This window comes from Schistocerca cancellata, unplaced genomic scaffold, assembly GCF_023864275.1.
Source record: "Schistocerca cancellata isolate TAMUIC-IGC-003103 unplaced genomic scaffold, iqSchCanc2.1 HiC_scaffold_708, whole genome shotgun sequence".
Lineage (NCBI taxonomy): Eukaryota > Metazoa > Arthropoda > Insecta > Orthoptera > Acrididae > Schistocerca > Schistocerca cancellata.
In genome coordinates, this window is record NW_026046719.1 from 598,477 (window position 1) to 616,323 (window position 17,847).

The window sequence follows — 17,847 nt, forward strand, 5'->3', positions numbered from 1 at the left end:
AATACAAAAGGCAAAATGTCGACTTATTTACCAAAGGAGTAACTCTTCTAATAGTTCGTGCTTTGAGCCTTTCCTTGGACAGCAGTATATGATTCCGATGCACCATTGCAGGTTTACTGTATCCCTTGGACCTTCAAATCAACGATGAAACACAGAAATAGCATTGATATTGAATACAAAAGGCAAAATGTCGACTTATTTACAAGAGGAGTACCTCTTCTAATAGTTCGTGTTTGAGCCATTCCTCGAACAGCAGTATTAGATTCCGATGCACCATTGCAGGTTTAGTGTATCCCTTGGACCTTCAAATCAACGATGAAACACAGAAATTGCATCGATATTGAATAAAAAAGGCAAAATGTCCGCTTATTTATAAGAGGAGTAACTCTTCTAATAGTTCGTGCATTTAGCCTTTCCTGGGACAGCAGTATTAGATTCCGACGCACCATTGTAGGTTTACTGTATCCCTTGACCTTCAAATCAACGATGAAACACAGAAATTGCATCGATATTGAATACAAAAGGCAAAATGACGACTTACTTATAAGAGGAGTAACTCTTCTAATAGTTCGTGCTTTGAGCCTTGCCTGGGACAGCAGTATTAGATTCCGATGCACCATTGCAGGTTTACTGTATCCCTTGGACCTTCAAATCAACGATGATCACAGAAAATGAATCGATATTGAGTACAAAATGCAAAATGTCGACTTATTTACAACAGGAGTAACTCTTCTAATAGTTCGTGATTTGAGCCTTTCCTGGGACAGCAGTATTAGATTCCGATGCACCATTGCAAGTTTACTGTATCCCTTGGACCTTCAAATCAACGATGAAACACAGAAATTGCATCCATATTGAATACAAATTTCAAAATGTCGAATTATTTACAAGAGGAGTAACTCTTCTAATAGTTCGTGCTTTGAGCCTTTCCTGGGACAGCAGTATTAGATCCCTATCACCATTGCAGCTTTACTGTATCCCTTGGACCTTCAAATCAACGATGAAACACAGAAATTGCATCGATATTGAATACAAAATGCAAAATGTCGACTTATTTACAAGAGGAGTAACTCTTCTAATAGTTCGTGCTATGAGCCTTTCCTGAGACAGCAGCATTAGATTCCGATGCACCATTGCAGGTTTACTGTATCCCTCGGACCTTCAAATCAACGATGAAACACAGAAATTGCATCGATATTGAATACAAAAGGCAAAATGTCGACTTATTTACCAGAGGAGTAACTCTTCTAATAGTTCGTGCTTTGAGCCTTTCCTGGGACAGCAGTATTTGATTCCGATGCACCATTGCAGGTTTACTGTATCCCTTGGACCTTCAAATCAACGATGAAACACAGAAATAGCATTGATATTGAATACAAAAGGCAAAATGTCGACTTATTTACAAGAGGAGTACCTTTTCTAATAGTTCGTGTTTGAGCCATTCCTGGAACAGCAGTATTAGATTCCGATGCACCATTGGAGGTTTACTGTATCCCTTGGACCTTCAAATCAACGATGAAACACAGAAATTGCATCGATATTGAATACAAAAGGCAAAATGTCCACTTATTTACAACAGGAGTAACTCTTCTAATAGTTCGTGCTTTGAGCCTTTCCTGTGACAGCAGTATTAGATTCCGATGCACCATTGCAGGTTTACTGTATCCATTGGACCTTCAAATCAACGATGAAACACAGAAATTGAATCGATATTATATAGAAAAGGCAAAATGTCGACTTATTTACAAGAGCTGTAACTCTTCTAATAGTTCGTGCTATGAGCCTTTCCTGAGACAGCAGTATTAGATTCCGATGCACCATTGCAGGTTTACTGTATCCCTTGGACCTTAAAATCAACGAGAAACACAGAAATTGCATCGATATTAAATACAAAATGCAAAATGTCGACTTACTTATAATAGGAGTAACTCTTCTAATAGTTCGTGCTTTGAGCCTTTCCTGGGACAGCAGTATTAGATTCCGATCACCATTGCAGGTTTACTGTACCCCTTGGACCTTCAAATCAACGATGAAACACAGAAATTCCATCGATATTGAATACAAAAGGCAAAATGTCGACTTATTTGCCAGAGGAGTAACTCTTCTAATAGTTCGTGATTTGAGCCTTTCCTGGGACAGCAGTATTAGATTCCGATGCACCATTGCAGGTTTACTGTATCTTTTGGACCTTCAAATCACCGATGAAACACAGAAATTCCATCGATATTGAATACAAAAGGCAAAATGTCGACTTATTTACAAGAGGAGTAACTCTTCTAATAGTTCGTGCTTTGCGCCTTTCCTGGGACAGCAGTATTAGATTCCGTTTCACCATTGCAGATTTACTGTATCCCTTGGACCTTCAAATCAACGATGAAACACAGAAATTACATCGATATTGAATACAAAATTCAAAATGTCGACTTATTTATAAGAGGAGTAACTCTTCTAATAGTTCGTGCTTTGAGCCTTTCCTGGATCAGCAGTAATAGATTCCGATGCACCATTGCAGGTTTAATGTATCCCTTGGACCTTCGAATCAACGATGAAACACAGCAATTGCATCGATATTGAATACAAAATTCAAAATGTCGACTTATTTCTAAGAGGACTAACTCTTCTAATAGTTCGTGCTTTGAGCCTTCCTGGAAGAGCAGTTTTAGATTCTGATTCACCATTGCAGGTTTACTGTATCCCTTGGACCTTCAAATCAACGATGAATCACAGAAATACAATCGATATTTTTCCTTTTGTATTCAATATCGATGGTATTTCTGTGTTTCATCGTTGATTTGAAGGTCCAAGGGATACATTAAACCTGCAATGTTGCATCGGAATCTATTACTGCTGATTCAGGAAAGGCTCAAAGCACGAACTATTAGAAGAGTTACTCCTCTTATAAATAAGTCGACATTTTGAATTTTGTATTCAATATCGATGTAATTTCTGTGTTTCATCGTTGATTTGAAGGTCCAAGGGATACAGTAAATCTGCAATGGTGAAACGGAATCTAATACTGCTGTCCCAGGAAAGGCGCAAAGCACGAACTATTAGAAGAGTTACTCCTCTTGTAAATAAGTCGACATTTTGCCTTTTGTATTCAATATCGATGGAATTTCTGTGTTTCATCGGTGATTTGAAGGTCCAAAAGATACAGTAAACCTGCAATGGTGCATCGGAATCTAATACTGCTGTCCCAGGAAAGGCTCAAATCACGAACTATTAGAAGAGTTACTCCTCTGGCAAATAAGTCGACATTTTGCCTTTTGTATTCAATATCGATGGAATTTCTGTGTTTCATCGTTGATTTGAAGGTCCAAGGGGTACAGTAAACCTGCAATGGTGATCGGAATCTAATACTGCTGTCCCAGGAAAGGCTCAAAGCACGAACTATTAGAAGAGTTACTCCTATTATAAGTAAGTCGACATTTTGCATTTTGTATTTAATATCGATGCAATTTCTGTGTTTCTCGTTGATTTTAAGGTCCAAGGGATACAGTAAACCTGCAATGGTGCATCGGAATCTAATACTGCTGTCTCAGGAAAGGCTCATAGCACGAACTATTAGAAGAGTTACTCCTCTTGTAAATAAGTCGACATTTTGCCTTTTCTATATAATATCGATTCAATTTCTGTGTTTCATCGTTGATTTGAAGGTCCAATGGATACAGTAAACCTGCAATGGTGCATCGGAATCTAATACTGCTGTCACAGGAAAGGCTCAAAGCACGAACTATTAGAAGAGTTACTCCTGTTGTAAATAAGTGGACATTTTGCCTTTTGTATTCAATATCGATGCAATTTCTGTGTTTCATCGTTGATTTGAAGGTCCAAGGGATACAGTAAACCTCCAATGGTGCATCGGAATCTAATACTGCTGTTCCAGGAATGGCTCAAACACGAACTATTAGAAAAGGTACTCCTCTTGTAAATAAGTCGACATTTTGCCTTTTGTATTCAATATCAATGCTATTTCTGTGTTTCATCGTTGATTTGAAGGTCCAAGGGATACAGTAAACCTGCAATGGTGCATCGGAATCAAATACTGCTGTCCCAGGAAAGGCTCAAAGCACGAACTATTAGAAGAGTTACTCCTCTGGTAAATAAGTCGACATTTTGCCTTTTGTATTCAATATCGATGCAATTTCTGTGTTTCATCGTTGATTTGAAGGTCCGAGGGATACAGTAAACCTGCAATGGTGCATCGGAATCTAATGCTGCTGTCTCAGGAAAGGCTCATAGCACGAACTATTAGAAGAGTTACTCCTCTTGTAAATAAGTCGACATTTTGCATTTTGTATTCAATATCGATGCAATTTCTGTGTTTCATCGTTGATTTGAAGGTCCAAGGGATACAGTAAAGCTGCAATGGTGATAGGGATCTAATACTGCTGTCCCAGGAAAGGCTCAAAGCACGAACTATTAGAAGAGTTACTCCTCTTGTAAATAATTCGACATTTTGAAATTTGTATTCAATATGGATGCAATTTCTGTGTTTCATCGTTGATTTGAAGGTCCAAGGGATACAGTAAACTTGCAATGGTGCATCGGAATCTAATACTGCTGTCCCAGGAAAGGCTCAAATCACGAACTATTAGAAGAGTTACTCCTGTTGTAAATAAGTCGACATTTTGCATTTTGTACTCAATATCGATTCATTTTCTGTGATCATCGTTGATTTGAAGGTCCAAGGGATACAGTAAACCTGCAATGGTGCATCGGAATCTAATACTGCTGTCCCAGGCAAGGCTCAAAGCACGAACTATTAGAAGAGTTACTCCTCTTATAAGTAAGTCGTCATTTTGCCTTTTGTATTCAATATCGATGCAATTTCTGTGTTTCATCGTTGATTTGAAGGTCAAGGGATACAGTAAACCTACAATGGTGCGTCGGAATCTAATACTGCTGTCCCAGGAAAGGCTAAATGCACGAACTATTAGAAGAGTTACTCCTCTTATAAATAAGCGGACATTTTGCCTTTTTTATTCAATATCGATGCAATTTCTGTGTTTCATCGTTGATTTGAAGGTCCAAGGGATACACTAAACCTGCAATGGTGCATCGGAATCTAATACTGCTGTTCGAGGAATGGCTCAAACACGAACTATTAGAAGAGGTACTCCTCTTGTAAATAAGTCGACATTTTGCCTTTTGTATTCAATATCAATGCTATTTCTGTGTTTCATCGTTGATTTGAAGGTCCAAGGGATACAGTAAACCTGCAATGGTGCATCGGAATCATATACTGCTGTCCAAGGAAAGGCTCAAAGCACGAACTATTAGAAGAGTTACTCCTTTGGTAAATAAGTCGACATTTTGCCTTTTGTATTCAATATCGATGGAATTTCTGTGTTTCATCGTTGATTTGAAGGTCCAAGGGATACAGTAAACCTGCAATGGTGATCGGAATCTAATACTGCTGTCCCAGAAAAGGATCAAAGTACGAACTATTAGAAGAGTTACTCCTCTTATAAGTAAGTCGACATTTTGTATTTTGTATTTAATATCGATGCAATTTCTGTGTTTCTCGTTGATTTTAAGGTCCAAGGGATACAGTAAACCTGCAATGGTGCATCGGAATCTAATACTGCTGTCTCAGGAAAGGCTCAAAGCACGAACAATTAGAAGAGTTACTCCTCTCGTAAATAAGCCGACATTTTGCCTTTTGTATTCAATATCGATGGAATTTCTGTGTTTCATCGTTGATTTGAAGGTCCAAGGGATACAGTAAACCTGCAATGGTGCATCGGAATCTAATACTGCTGTCACAGGAAAGGCTCAAAGCACGAACTATTAGAAGAGTTAGTCCTGTTGTAAATAAGTGGACATTTTGCCTTTTGTATTCAATATCGATGCAATTTCTGTGTTTCATCTATGATTTGAAGGTCCAAGGGATACAGTAAACCTGCAATGGTGCATCGGAATCTAATACTGCTGTTCCAGGAATGGCTCAAACAAGAACTATTAGAAGAGGTACTCCTCTTGTAAATAAGTCGACATTTTGCCTTTTGTATTCAATATCAATGCTATTTCTGTGTTTCATCGTTGATTTGAAGATCCAAGGGATACAGTAAACCTGCAATGGTGCATCGGAATCAAATACTGCTGTCCCAGGAAAGGCTCAAAGCACGAACTATTAGAAGAGTTACTCCTCTGGTAAATAAGTCGATATTTTGCCTTTTGTATTCAATATCGATGCAATTTCTGTGTTTCATCGTTGATTTGAAGGTCCGAGGGATACAGTAAACCTGCAATGGTGCATCGGAATCTAATGCTGCTGTCTCAGGAAAGGCTCATAGCACGAACTATTAGAAGAGTTACTCCTCTTGTAAATAAGTCGACATTTTGCATTTTGTATTCAATATCGATGCAATTTCTGTGTTTCATCGTTGATTTGAAGGTCCAAGGGATACAGTAAATCTGCAATGGTGAAACGGAATCTAATACTGCTGTCCCAGGAAAGGCGCAAAGCACGATCTATTAGAAGAGTTACTCCTCTTATAAGTAAGTCGTCATGTTGCCTTTTGTATTCAATATCGATGCAATTTCTGTGTTTCATCGTTGATTTGAAGGTCCAAGGGATACAGTAAACCTGCAATGGTGCATCGGAATCTAATACTGCTGTCCAAGAAATGGCTCAAAGCACGAACTATTAGAAGAGTTACTCCTCTTGTAAATATGTCGACATTTTGCCTTTTGTATTCAATATCGATGCAATTTCTGTGTTTCATCGTTGATTTGAAGGTCCAAGGGATACAGTAAATCTGCAATGGTGAAACGGAATCTAATACTGCTGTCCCAGGAAAGGCGCAAAGCACGATCTATTAGAAGAGTTACTCCTCTTGTAAATAAGTCGACATTTTGCCTTTTGTATTCAATATCGATGGAATTTCTGTGTTTCATCGTTGATTTGAAGGTCCAAAAGATACAGTAAACCTGCAATGGTGCATCGGAATCTAATACTGCTGTCCCAGGAAAGGCTCAAATTACGAACTATTAGAAGAGTTACTCCTCTGGCAAATAAGTCGACATTTTGCCTTTTGTATTCAATATCGATGGAATTTCTGTGTTTCATCGTTGATTTGAAGGTCCAAGGGGTACAGTAAACCTGCAATGGTGATCGGAATCTAATACTGCTGTCCCAGGAAAGGCTCAAAGCACGAACTATTAGAAGAGTTACTCCTATTATAAGTAAGTCGACATTTTGCATTTTGTATTTAATATCGGTGCAATTTCTGTGTTTCTCGTTGATTTTAAGGTCCAAGGGATACAGTAAACCTGCAATGGTGCATCGGAATCTAATACTGCTGTCTCAGGAAAGGCTCATAGCACGAACTATTAGAAGAGTTACTCCTCTTGTAAATAAGTCGACATTTTGCCTTTTCTATTCAATATCGATTCAATTTCTATGTTTCATCGTTGATTTGAAGGTCCAATGGATACAGTAAACCTGCAATGGTGCATCGTAATCTAATACTGCTGGCACAGGAAAGGCTCAAAGCACGAACTATTAGAAGAGTTACTCCTGTTGTAAATAAGTGGACATTTTGCCTTTTGTATTCAATATCGATGCAATTTCTGTGTTTCATCGTTGATTTGAAGGTCCAAGGGATACAGTAAACCTGCAATGGTGCATCGGAATCTAATACTGCTGTTCCAGGAATGGCTCAAACACGAACTATTAGAAAAGGTACTCCTCTTGTAAATAAGTCGACATTTTGCCTTTTGTATTCAATATCAATGCTATTTCTGTGTTTCATCGTTGATTTGAAGGTCCAAGGGATACAGTAAACCTGCAATGGTGCATCGGAATCAAATACTGCTGTCCCAGGAAAGGCTCAAAGCACGAACAATTAGAAGAGTTACTCCTCTGGTAAATAAGTCGACATTTTGCCTTTTGTATTCAATATCGATGCAATTTCTGTGTTTCATCGTTGATTTGAAGGTCCGAGGGATACAGTAAACCTGCAATGGTGCATCGGAATCTAATGCTGCTGTCTCAGGAAAGGCTCATAGCACGAACTATTAGAAGAGTTACTCCTCTTGTAAATAAGTCGACATTTTGCATTTTGTATTCAATATCGATGCAATTTCTGTGTTTCATCGTTGATTTGAAGGTCCAAGGGATACAGTAAAGCTGCAATGGTGATAGGGATCTAATACTGCTGTCCCAGGAAAGGCTCAAAGCACGAACAATTAGAAGAGTTACTCCTCTTATTAATAAGTCAACATTTTGCCTTTTGGATTCAATGTCGATGCTATTACTGTGTTTCATCGTTGATTTGAAGGTCCAAGGGATACAGTAAACCTGCAATGGTGAATCGGAATCTACTACTGCTGACCCAGGAAAGGCGCAAAGCACGAACTATTAGAAGAGTTACTCCTCTTGTGAATAATTGGACATTTTGCATTTTGTATTCAATGTCGATGCAATTTCTGTGTTTCATCGTTGATTTGAAGGTCCAAGGGATACAGTAAACCTGCAATGGTGCATCGGAATCTAATACTGCTGTCCTAGGAAAGGCTCAAAGCACGAACTGTTAGAAGAGTTACTTCTCTTGTAAATAAGTCGATATTTTGCATTTTGTTTTCAATATCGATGCAATTTCTGTGACCATCGTTGATTTGAATGACCAAGGGATACAGTGAACCAGCAATGGTGCATCGGAACCTAATAATGCTGTCCCAGGAAAGGCTCAAAGCACGAACTATTAGAAGAGTTACTCCTCTTATAAGTAAGTCGTCATGTTGCCTTTTGTATTCAATATCGATGCAATTTCTGTGTTTCATCGTTGATTTGAAGGTCCAAGGGATAAAGTAAACCTGCAATGGTGCGTCGGAATCTAATACTGCTGTCCCAGGAAAGGCTAAATGCACGAACTAATAGAAGAGTTACTCCTTTTATAAATAAGCGGACATTTTGCCTTTTTTATTCAATATTGATGCAATTTCTGTGTTTCATCGTTGATTTGAAGTCCAAGGGATACAGTAAACCTGCAATGGTGCATCGGAATCTAATACTGCTGTCCAAGGAATGGCTCAAAGCACGAACTATAAGAAGAGTTACTCCTCTTGTAAATAAGTCGACATTTTGCCTTTTGTATTCAATATCGATGCAATTTCTCTGTTTCATCGTTATTTGAAGGTCCGAGGGATACAGTAAACCTGCAATGGTAAATCGGAATCTAATGCTGCTGTCTCAGGAAAGGCTCATAGCACGAACTATTAGAAGAGTTACTCCTCTTGTAAATAAGTCGACATTTTGCATTTTGTATTCAATATCGATGCAATTTCTGTGTTTCATCGTTGATTTGAAGGTCCAAGGGATATAGTTAACCTGCAATGGTGCATCGGAATCTAATACTGCTGTCCCAGGGAAGGCTCAAATCACGAACAATTAGAGGAAATACTCCTCTTATTAATAAGTCGACATTTTGCCTTTTGTATTCAATATCGATGCAATTTCTGTGTTTCGTCGTTGATTTGAAGGTCCAAGGGATACAGTAAACCTGCAATGGCGCATCGGAATCTCATACTGCTGTCCCAGGAAAGGCTCAAAGCACGAACTATTAGAAGAGTTACTCCTCTTGTAAATAAGTCGACATTTTGCCTTTTGTATTCAATATCGATGCAATTTCTGTGTTTCATCGTTGATTTGAAGGTCCAAGGGATACAGTAAACCTGCAATGGTGCATCGGAATCTAATACTGCTGTCCCGGGAAAGGCTCAAAGCACAAACTATTAGAAGAATTACTCCTCTTGTAAATAAATCGACATTTTGCCTTTTGTATTCAATATCGATGCAATTTCTGTGTTTCATCGTTGATTTGAAGGTCCAAGGGATACAGTAAACCTGCAATGGTGCATCAGAATCCAATACTGCTGTCCCAGGAAAGGCTGAAAGCACGAACTATTAGAAGAGTTACTCCTATTGTAAATAATTCGACATTTTTCCTTTTGTATTCAATATCGATGGTATTTCTGTGTTTCATCGTTGATTTGAAGGTCCAAGGGATACAGTAAACCTGCAATGGTGCATCGGAATCTAAAACTGCTCTTCTAGGAAGGCTCAAAGCACGAACTATTAGAAGAGTTTCTCCTCTTATAAATAAGTCGACATTTTGCCTTTTGTATTCAATATCGATTGTATTTCTGTGTTTCATCGTTGATTTGAAGGTCCAAGGGATACAGTAAACCTGCAATGGTGGTAGGGCTCTAATACTGCTGTCCCAGGAAAAGCTGAAAGCACGAACTATTAGAAGAGTTACTCCTCTTATAAGTAAGTCGACATTGTGCCTTTTGTATTCAATATCGATGGTATTTCTGTGTTTCATCGTTGATTTGAAGGTCCAAGGGATACAGTAAACCTGCAATGGTGCATCGGAATCTAATACTGCTGTCCCAGGAAAGGCTCAAAGCACGAACAATTAGAAGAAATACTCCTCTTATTAATAAGTCGACATTTTGCCTTTTGTATTTAATATCGATGCAATTTCTGTGTTTCGTCCTTGATTTGAAGGTCCAAGGGATACAGTAAACCTGCAATGGTGCATCGGAATTTAATACTGCTGTCCCGGGAAAGGCTCAAAGCACAAACTATTAGAAGAATTACTCCTCTTGTAAATAAGTCGACATTTTGCCTTTTGTATTCAATATCGATGCAATTTCTGTGTTTCATCGTTGATTTGAAGGTCCAAGGGATACAGTAAACCTGCAATTGTGCATCGGAATCTAATACTGCAGTCACAGGAAAGGCTCAAATAACGAACTATTAGAAGAGTTACTCCTCTTATAAATAAGTCGTCATTTTGCCTTTAGTATTCAATATCGATGCAATTTCTGTGTTTCATCGTTGATTTGAAGATCCAAGGGATACAGTAAACCTGCAATGGTGCATCGGAATCCAATACTGCTGTCCCAGGAAAGTCTGAAAGCACGAACTATTAGAAGAGTTGCTCCTCTTGTAAATAATTCGACATTTTTCCTTTTGTATTCAATATCGATGGTATTTCTGTGTTTCATCGTTGATTTGAAGGTCCAAGGGATACAGTAAACCTGCAATGGTGCATCAGAATCTAAAACTGCTCTTCCAGGAAGGTTCAAAGCACGAACTATTAGAAGAGTTTCTCCTCTTATAAATAAGTCGACATTTTGCCTTTTGTATTCAATATCGATTGTATTTCTGTGATTCATCGTTGATTTGAAGGTCCAAGGGATACAGTAAACCTGCAATGGTGAATCAGAATCTAAAACTGCTCTTCCAGGAAGGCTCAAAGCATGAACTATTAGAAGAGTTAGTCCTCTTAGAAATAAGTCGACATTTTGAATTTTGTATTCAATATCGATGCAATTGCTGTGTTTCATCGTTGATTCGAAGGTCCAAGGGATACATTAAACCTGCAATGGTGCATCGGAATCTATTACTGCTGATTCAGGAAAGGCTCAAAGCACGAACTATTAGAAGAGTTACTCCTCTTATAAATAAGTCGACATTTTGAATTTTGTATTCAATATCGATGTAATTTCTGTGTTTCATCGTTGATTTGAAGGTCCAAGGGATACAGTAAATCTGCAATGGTGAAACGGAATCTAATACTGCTGTCCCAGGAAAGGCGCAAAGCACGAACTATTAGAAGAGTTACTCCTCTTGTAAATAAGTCGACATTTTGCCTTTTGTATTCAATATCGATGGAATTTCTGTGTTTCATCGTTGATTTGAAGGTCCAAAAGATACAGTAAACCTGCAATGGTGCATCGGAATCTAATACTGCTGTCCCAGGAAAGGCTCAAATCACGAACTATTAGAAGAGTTACTCCTCTGGCAAATAAGTCGACATTTTGCCTTTTGTATTCAATATCGATGGAATTTCTGTGTTTCATCGTTGATTTGAAGGTCCAAGGGGTACAGTAAACCTGCAATGGTGATCGGAATCTAATACTGCTGTCCCAGGAAAGGCTCAAAGCACGAACTATTAGAAGAGTTACTCCTATTATAAGTAAGTCGACATTTTGCATTTTGTATTTAATATCGATGCAATTTCTGTGTTTCTCGTTGATTTTAAGGTCCAAGGGATACAGTAAACCTGCAATGGTGCATCGGAATCTAATACTGCTGTCTCAGGAAAGGCCCATAGCACGAACTATTAGAAGAGTTACTCCTCTTGTAAATAAGTCGACATTTTGCCTTTTCTATTCAATATCGATTCAATTTCTGTGTTTCATCGTTGATTTGAAGGTCCAATGGATACAGTAAACCTGCAATGGTGCATCGGAATCTAATACTGCTGTCACAGGAAAGGCTCAAAGCACGAACTATTAGAAGAGTTACTCCTGTTGTAAATAAGTGGACATTTTGCCTTTTGTATTCAATATCGATGCAATTTCTGTGTTTCATCGTTGATTTGAAGGTCCAAGGGATACAGTAAACCTCCAATGGTGCATCGGAATCTAATACTGCTGTTCCAGGAATGGCTCAAACACGAACTATTAGAAAAGGTACTCCTCTTGTAAATAAGTCGACATTTTGCCTTTTGTATTCAATATCAATGCTATTTCTGTGTTTCATCGTTGATTTGAAGGTCCAAGGGATACAGTAAACCTGCAATGGTGCATCGGAATCAAATACTGCTGTCCCAGGAAAGGCTCAAAGCACGAACTATTAGAAGAGTTACTCCTCTGGTAAATAAGTCGACATTTTGCCTTTTGTATTCAATATCGATGCAATTTCTGTGTTTCATCGTTGATTTGAAGGTCCGAGGGATACAGTAAACCTGCAATGGTGCATCGGAATCTAATGCTGCTGTCTCAGGAAAGGCTCATAGCACGAACTATTAGAAGAGTTACTCCTCTTGTAAATAAGTCGACATTTTGCATTTTGTATTCAATATCGATGCAATTTCTGTGTTTCATCGTTGATTTGAAGGTCCAAGGGATACAGTAAAGCTGCAATGGTGATAGGGATCTAATACTGCTGTCCCAGGAAAGGCTCAAAGCACGAACAATTAGAAGAGTTACTCCTCTTATTAATAAGTCGACATTTTGCCTTTTGGATTCAATGTCGATGCTATTACTGTGTTTCATCGTTGATTTGAAGGTCCAAGGGATACAGTAAACCTGCAATGGTGAATCGGAATCTACTACTGCTGACCCAGGAAAGGCGCAAAGCACGAACTATTAGAAGAGTTACTCCTCTTGTGAATAATTGGACATTTTGCATTTTGTATTCAATGTCGATGCAATTTCTGTGTTTCATCGTTGATTTGAAGGTCCAAGGGATACAGTAAACCTGCAATGGTGCATCGGAATCTAATACTGCTGTCCTAGGAAAGGCTCAAAGCACGAACTGTTAGAAGAGTTACTTCTCTTGTAAATAAGTCGATATTTTGCATTTTGTATTCAATATCGATGCAATTTCTGTGACCATCGTTGATTTGAATGACCAAGGGATACAGTGAACCAGCAATGGTGCATCGGAACCTAATAATGCTGTCCCAGGAAAGGCTCAAAGCACGAACTATTAGAAGAGTTACTCCTCTTATAAGTAAGTCGTCATGTTGCCTTTTGTATTCAATATCGATGCAATTTCTGTGTTTCATCGTTGATTTGAAGGTCCAAGGGATACAGTAAACCTGCAATGGTGCGTCGGAATCTAATACTGCTGTCCCAGGAAAGGCTAAATGCACGAACTAATAGAAGAGTTACTCCTTTTATAAATAAGCGGACATTTTGCCTTTTTTATTCAATATCGATGCAATTTCTGTGTTTCATCGTTGATTTGAAGTCCAAGGGATACAGTAAACCTGCAATGGTGCATCGGAATCTAATACTGCTGTCCAAGGAATGGCTCAAAGCACGAACTATAAGAAGAGTTACTCCTCTTGTAAATAAGTCGACATTTTGCCTTTTGTATTCAATATCGATGCAATTTCTCTGTTTCATCGTTATTTGAAGGTCCGAGGGATACAGTAAACCTGCAATGGTGCATCGGAATCTAATGCTGCTGTCTCAGGAAAGGCTCATAGCACGAACTATTAGAAGAGTTACTCCTCTTGTAAATAAGTCGACATTTTGCATTTTGTATTCAATATCGATGCAATTTCTGTGTTTCATCGTTGATTTGAAGGTCCAAGGGATATAGTTAACCTGCAATGGTGCATCGGAATCTAATACTGCTGTCCCAGGGAAGGCTCAAATCACGAACAATTAGAGGAAATACTCCTCTTATTAATAAGTCGACATTTTGCCTTTTGTATTCAATATCGATGCAATTTCTGTGTTTCGTCGTTGATTTGAAGGTCCAAGGGATACAGTAAACCTGCAATGGCGCATCGGAATCTCATACTGCTGTCCCAGGAAAGGCTCAAAGCACGAACTATTAGAAGAGTTACTCCTCTTGTAAATAAGTCGACATTTTGCCTTTTGTATTCAATATCGATGCAATTTCTGTGTTTCATCGTTGATTTGAAGGTCCAAGGGATACAGTAAACCTGCAATGGTGCATCGGAATCTAATACTGCTGTCCCGGGAAAGGCTCAAAGCACAAACTATTAGAAGAATTACTCCTCTTGTAAATAAATCGACATTTTGCCTTTTGTATTCAATATCGATGCAATTTCTGTGTTTCATCGTTGATTTGAAGGTCCAAGGGATACAGTAAACCTGCAATGGTGCATCGGAATCCAATACTGCTGTCCCAGGAAAGGCTGAAAGCACGAACTATTAGAAGAGTTACTCCTATTGTAAATAATTCGACATTTTTCCTTTTGTATTCAATATCGATGGTATTTCTGTGTTTCATCGTTGATTTGAAGGTCCAAGGGATACAGTAAACCTGCAATGGTGCATCGGAATCTAAAACTGCTCTTCTAGGAAGGCTCAAAGCACGAACTATTAGAAGAGTTTCTCCTCTTATAAATAAGTCGACATTTTGCCTTTTGTATTCAATATCGATTGTATTTCTGTGTTTCATCGTTGATTTGAAGGTCCAAGGGATACAGTAAACCTGGAATGGTGGTAGGGCTCTAATACTGCTGTCCCAGGAAAAGCTGAAAGCACGAACTATTAGAAGAGTTACTCCTCTTATAAGTAAGTCGACATTGTGCCTTTTGTATTCAATATCGATGGTATTTCTGTGTTTCATCGTTGATTTGAAGGTCCAAGGGATACAGTAAACCTGCAATTGTGCATCGGAATCTAATACTGCAGTCACAGGAAAGGCTCAAAGAACGAACTATTAGAAGAGTTACTCCTCTTATAAATAAGTCGTCATTTTGCCTTTAGTATTCAATATCGATGCAATTTCTGTGTTTCATCGCTGATTTGAAGATCCAAGGGATACAGTAAACCTGCAATGGTGCATCGGAATCCAATACTGCTGTCCCAGGAAAGTCTGAAAGCACGAACTATTAGAAGAGTTGCTCCTCTTGTAAATAATTCGACATTTTTCCTTTTGTATTCAATATCGATGGTATTTCTGTGTTTCATCGTTGATTTGAAGGTCCAAGGGATACAGTAAACCTGCAATGGTGAATCAGAGTCTAAAACTGCTCTTCCAGGAAGGCTCAAAGCACGAACTATTAGAAGAGTTAGTCCTCTTAGAAATAAGTCGACATTTTGAATTTTGTATTCCATATCGATGCAATTGCTGTGTTTCATCGTTGATTCGAAGGTCCAAGGGATACATTAAACCTGCAATGGTGCATCGGAATCTATTACTGCTGATTCAGGAAAGGCTCAAAGCACGAACTATTAGAAGAGTTACTCCTCTTATAAATAAGTCGACATTTTGCCTTTTGTATTAAATATCGATGTAATTTCTGTGTTTCATCGTTGATTTGAAGGTCCAAGGGATACAGTAACTTTGCAATGGTGCATCGGAATTTAATACTGCTGTCCCAGGAAAGCCTCAAAGCACGAACAATTAGAAGAGTTACTTCTCTTGTAAATAAGTCGACATTTTGCATTTTGTATTCAATATCGATGCCATTTCTGTGTTTCATCGTTGACTTGAAGGAAAAGGGATACATTAAACCTGCAATGGTGCATCGGAATCTAATACTGCTGTCCCAGGAAAGGCTCAAAGCACTAACTATTAGAAGAGTTAATCCTCTTGTAAATAAGTCGACATTTTGCATTTTGTATTCAATATCGATTCAATTTCTGTGATCATCGTTGATTTAAAGGTCCAAGGGATACAGTAAACCTGCAATGGTGCATCGGAATCTAATACTGCTGTCCCAGGAAAAGCCAAAGCACGAACTATTAGAAAAGTTACTCCTCTTATAATTAAGTCGTCATTTTGCCTTTTGTATTCAATATCGATGCAATTTCTGTGTTTCATCGATGATTTGAAGGTCAAGGGATACAGTAAACCTGCAATGGTACGTCGGAATCTAATACTGCTGTCCCAGGAAAGGCTAAATGCACGAACTATTAGAAGAGTCACACCATTTATAAATAAGCGGACATTTTGCCTTTTTTATTCAATTTCGATGCAATTTCTGTGTTTCATCGTTGATTTGAAGGTCCAAGGGATACAGTAAACCTGCAATGGTGCATCGGAATCTAATACTGCTGTTCAGGAAAAGCTCAAAGCACGAACTATTAGTAGAGTTACGCCTCTTGTAAGTAAGTCAACATTTTGCCTTTTGTATTCAATATCGATGCAATTTCTGTGTTTCATCGTTGATTTGAAGGTCCAAGGGATACAGTAAACCTGCAATGGTGCATCGGAATCTAATACTGCTGTCACAGGAAAGGCTCAAAGAACGAACTATTAGAAGAGTTACTCCTCTTGTAAATAAGTCGACATTTAGCCTTTTGTATTCAATATCGATGCAATTTCTGTTTCATCGTTGATTTGAAGGTCCAAGGGATACAGTAAACCTGCAATGGTGCATCGGAATCTAATACTTCTGTCGGAGGAATGGCTCAAAGCACGAACTATTAGAAGAGTTACTCCTCTTGTAAATAAGTCGACATTTTGCCTTTTGTATTCAATATCGATGCAATTTCTGTGTTTCATCGTTGATTTGAAGGTCCAAGGGATACAGTAAATCTGCAATGGTGTATCGGAATCTAATACTGCAGTCCCAGGAAAGGCTAAGATCACGAACAATTAGAAGAGTTACTCCTCTTATAAATAAATCGACATTTTGCGTTTTGTATTCAATATCGATGCAATTTCTGTGTTTCATCGTTGATTTGAAGGTCCGAGGGATACAGTAAAACTGCAATGGTGCATCAGAATCTAATAGTGCTGTCGCAGGAAAGGCTAAAACATGAACTATTAGAAGAGTTACTCCACTTGTAAATAAATCGACATTTTGCCATTTGTATTCAATATCTATGCAATTTCTGTGTTTCATCGTTGATTTGGAGTTCCAAAGGATACATTAAACCTGCAAGGGTGCATCGGAATCTAATACTGCTGTCCGAGGAATGGCTCAAATCACGAACTAGTAGAATAGTTACTCCTCTTGTTAATAAGTCGACATTTTGCCTTTTGTATTCAATATCGATGCAATTTCTGTGTTTCATCGTTGATTTGAAGGTCCGAGAGATACAGGAAATCTGCAATGGTGCATCGGAATCTAATGCTGCTGTCTCAGGAAAGGCTCATAGCACGAACTATTAGAAGAGTTACTCCTCTTGTAAATAAGTCGACATTTTGCATTTTGTATTCAATATCGATGCAATTTCTGTGTTTCATCGTTGATTTGAAGGTCCAAGGGATACAGTACACCTGCAATGGTGCATCAGAATCTAATACTGCTGTCCCAGGAAAGGCTCAAAGCACGAACAACTAGAAGAGTTACTCCTCTTATTAATAAGTCGACATTTTGCCTT